At 34.5% G+C, this 4818-nt stretch overlaps 1 non-coding gene across 1 annotated transcript; it reads right to left on the reverse strand.

Annotated features, from left to right (window-relative positions):
* Positions 1–2703: 2703 nt before the first annotated feature.
* LOC131811958 (U6 spliceosomal RNA) lies at positions 2704–2810 on the reverse strand. Its single transcript, XR_009346198.1, has one exon. It is a non-coding gene; the product is annotated as a U6 spliceosomal RNA (small nuclear RNA).
* Positions 2811–4818: the final 2008 nt, after the last annotated feature.

Consider the following 4818-nt stretch of genomic DNA (forward strand, 5'->3'; position numbering starts at 1 on the left):
TACTCTCCATAGATGCTGAAGAAGCATTTGGCAAAGTGCAGTATCTCTTCCTGATTAAAACTCTTCAAAGTGTAGGCATAGAGGGCACATATTATCAATATTATCAAAGCCATCTATGAAAAACCCACTGCAAATATCATTCTCGGAGAAAAACTGAATACTTTTTCGCTGAGGTCAGGAACACGGCAGGGATGTCCGTTATCACCACTGCTATTCAACATCGTACTAGAAGTCCTAGCCTCAGCAATCAGACAACAAAAAGAAATTAAAGACATCCAAATTTTACCTAATTGGCAGAAGAGAAGTCAAACTATCCCTGTTTGCAGATGATATGATACTGTATGTGGAAAACTTAAAGGACTCCACTCCAAATCTGCTATAACTTGTATAGGAATTCTGTAAAGTGTCAAGATATAAATCAATGAACAGAAATTGGTTGCATTTTTTTTATACCAACAAGACTTAAGAAATAGAAATTAAGGAGTGAATCCCATTTACAATTGCACCCAAAGCCCTAAGATACCTAGGAATAAACCTAACCAAAGAGACAAAGAATCTATACTCAGAAAACTCTAAAGTACTCATGAAAGAAATTGAAGAAGACACAAAGAAATGGAAAAATGTTCCATGCTCCTGTATTGGAAGAACAAATATTGTGAAAATGTCTATGCTACCTAAAGCAATCTACACATTTAATGCAATCCCTATCAAAATCCCATCCATTTTTTTCAAAGAAATGGGACAAATCATCCTAAAATATATATGGAACCAGAAAATACCTCGAATAGCCAGAGGAATATTGAAAAAGAAAGCCAAAGTTGTTGGCATCACAATTCCAGACTTCAAGCTCTATTACAAAGTGGTCATCATCAAGATAGTAGGGAACTGCCCCCCAAACAGACATGGATCAATGGAACAGAATAGAGAGCCCAGAAATACACCCTCAACTCTATGGTCAACTAATCTTCAACAAAGCAGAAAGGAATGCCCAATGAAAAAAAGACAGCCTCTTCAACAAATGGTGTTGGGAAAATTGAACAGCCACATGCAGAAAAATGAAATTGGACCATTTCCTTACACCATACATGAAAATAGACTGGAAATGGATGAAGAAGCATAATGTGAGAAAGGAATCCATCAAAATCCTTGAGGAGAGAACAGGTAGCAACCTCTTTGACCTCAGCAGCAGCAACTTCTTCCTAGGAACATCGCCAAAAGGAAGGGAAGCAAGGGCAAGAATGAACTATTGGGATTTCATCAGATCAAGAAGCTTTTGCACAGCAAAGGAAACAGTTAACAAAGCCAAAAGATGACTGTCAGAAGTTATCTGGGAGAAGGTATTTGCAAATGACATACCAGATAAAGGGCCAGTATCTATCCAAAATCTATAAAGAGCTTATCAAACTCAACACCCTAAGAACAAATAATCGAATGAAGAAATGGGCAGAGGACATGAACAGACATTTCTGCAAAGAATACATCCAAATGGCCAACAGACACATGAAAAAATGCTCCACATCACTCGGCATCAGGGAAATACAAATCAAAACCAGAATGAGATACCACCTCACACCTTTCAGAATGGCTAAAATGAACAAGTCAGTCAATGACAGATGCTGGCGAGGATGTGGAGAAAGGGCAACCCTCCTACACTGTACGTGGGAAGGCAAGCTGGTGCAACCACTCTGGAAAACAGCGTGGAGGTGCCTCAAAAAGCTGAAAATAGAACTAGCCTATGACCCAGTGATTGTAGTACTTGGTATATACCCTAAAGATACAAACGTGGCATTCTGAAGGGGCACATGCACCCAAATGTTTATAGCAGAAATGTCCACAATAGTTAAACTATGGAAAGAACCTAAATGTCCTTCAACAGACCAATCAATAAATAAGATGTGGTATATATGTACAATGGGATACCATGCAGCCATCAAAAGAAATGAAATCCTGCTATTTGTAATGACGTGGATGGAACTAGAGGGTATTATGCTTGGCGAAATAAATCAATCTGAGAAAGACAACTATCATATGATCTCCCTGATATGATGAAGTGGAGATGCAACATATGCGGTTTCGGGTGTACGAAAAGAAAAAAAAAAGAAGATGGGATTGGGAGGGAGACAAACCATAAAAGACTGAATCTCACAAAACAGACTGAGGGTTGCTGGTGGGAGGTGTGTTGGGAGAGGATGGTGGGGGTATGGACATTGGGGAGGGCCGGTGCTATGGTGAGTGATGGTGAGTGCTGTGAAATGTGTAAACCTGGTGATTCACAGACCTGTACCCCTAGGGATAAAAACACATTATATGTTTATATAAAATTTTTAAAAATAATTTTAAAAATCCATTAAAGAAAAAACACATATTGCAAGCCCAGAGCTAATCTCATATTCAATCAAAAAAGTTTGAAAATTTTCCCCTTAAAGATCAGAAAAAAGACAAGGGTGTCCACTTTCACTACTCTCATTTGACAGAGTACTGGATGTCCTAGCCAGAGAAACAAGGAACACAAAGAAATAAAAGACTCCAAAAAAAAAAAAAAATAAAAAGGAAGAAGTAAACTTTTCTTTTTTTGGATAACATGAACTTACATGTAAAAAAATCCTAAAAACTTCACAAAAAATTTTGAATAAACAAATTTAGTAAAGCTGCCAAATACAAGATAAATATATAAAAGACAAGAATTTTGTTTCGTTTTTTTTTTTTAATATGGAATGCTTCCTAGTTTTTCATGTCATCCTTGTTCAGTGATCAAGCTAATCTTCTCTGCATCATTCGAATTTTAGTATATGTGCTGCCAAAGTAAGCACAAGACAGGAGCATTTTAACACTCTAATGATGAACTATCTGAAAAAATAAAGAAAACAATCTAATTCACAATAGCATCAAAAGTAATAAAATACTTAGGAAAAGATTTAACTAAGAAGATGAAAGATCTGTACCCCATAAACTATGACATTGATAAAGAAATTGAAGGAGACATAAATGGAAAGATAGCTCATATTTATGAATGGTAAGAATTAACATTGTTAAAATGTCCATACTACTGAAAACCATCTATAAATTCAATTCCTATCAAAAATCCAATGTTAGGGGCTCCTAGGTGGCTCAGTGGGTTAAGCCACTGCCTTCGGCTCAGGTCATGATCCCAGGGTCCTGGGATTGAGCCCTGCATCAGGCTCTCTGCTCAGCAGGAAGCTGCTACCTCTTCTCTCTCTGCCTGCCTCTCTGCCTGCTTGTCATCTCTCTCTGTCAAATAAATAAATAAATAATCTTTTAAAAAATCCAATATTACTTTTTCACAGAAGTAAGTAAATAATCCTAAAATTTATATGAGACCATAAAAGACAAAAAATAATTAAAGCAGTTCTGAGAAAGAATGAAGAAGCGAAATTACACTTCTTGATTTGAAACTATACTACAAAGCCCTCATGCTCAAAACAATAAAGTATACTGGCATAAAAACAGACCAATAAACAAGTAGAACAGAATTGAGAGTCCAGAAATAAATCCTTTCATACAGTCACCTAATATTTGACAGGGGCTAACATATATAATGGGTAATGATAGTCTGTTCAATAAATGATATTTAAAACTGAATAGTCACATAAACCAGCATGAAACTGGAACCTTATATCACTCATAAATCTTAACTTGAAATAGATTAAAGACTTAAATGTGATGCATGAAACTAAATTTCCTAAAGGGAAACATAGGGAAAATTCTCCTTGACATTGGTCTTGCCAATAGTTTTTTGGATACCAGGCCAAAAACACAAGCAAAAGAAGCAAAAATAAATAAATGGTATTACATTAAACTAAAGTTTCTGCATTGCCAAAAAAAAAAAAAAAGAGAGAGAGAGAGAATGAAAACACAATCCACAGAATGGAAGAAAATACTTACAAATCTTATATCTGAAAAGAGGTTACTAACCAACAGATACAAATAGAAAAAAATATATAATTAAAAAAATAGCAAAAGGATCTCAATAGACTTTTTTTTCAAAAAAGTTATATAAATGACCAACAGGAGCATTAAAAAGTGCTCAACGTAAAAACTCAGGGCAAAGTCATTATGTTGTTGTTTTTGTTGTTGTTTACCTCTGAAAAACACAGCAAGATATTACTACCTATTAGAATATATACTACCAAAAAATTAAAACTAACAAATTTTGGTAAATATTGCGGAAAATGGGGAACTTATGCACTGTGATAGGGATATAAATTTGTATGGAAAACATTATGGAGATTATTCATATTATTAAAAGTAAAATTACCATATGATTCATTAACCCCACCTCTAGGTATATATCTAAAGGAAATGAAGTCACTATTCGAAGACATATCTGCACTCTTATGTTCATTATAAAATTATTAACTCTAAGCAAGAGATGGAAATAACTTCAGTATCCATTAGTGAATGAATGAATAAAATAAGTATGGTAAATATATACTATGGAATACTACTTAACCATGAAAAATTAAGAAATACTGCCATTTACAACAGCATGGATGGATCTTGAAGGTATTATAGTAAGTGAAATATTTCAAAGATTTTATATATTTTTTTAATTTATGTATTATGATATCCCTTACATACAAAATCTGAAGAAAAAGCAAACTAATGGAAACTTAGAGTTGAGTTGACAAGAGGTGAACCTGGGGTGGAATAAGGTGGTCAAAGGGTACAAACTTGCAACTATAATATGAAAAAGTTCTGGGGATCTAATGTACAGCATGATGATCATAGTTAATAATATATACAAACTTTTTTTATTGTGCTTCCCTTTAGTAAACTTTGCATATATCACATTCTTAC

Source organism: Mustela lutreola, chromosome 11, assembly GCF_030435805.1.
Source record: "Mustela lutreola isolate mMusLut2 chromosome 11, mMusLut2.pri, whole genome shotgun sequence".
In the NCBI taxonomy this organism is placed as follows: Eukaryota; Metazoa; Chordata; class Mammalia; order Carnivora; family Mustelidae; genus Mustela; species Mustela lutreola.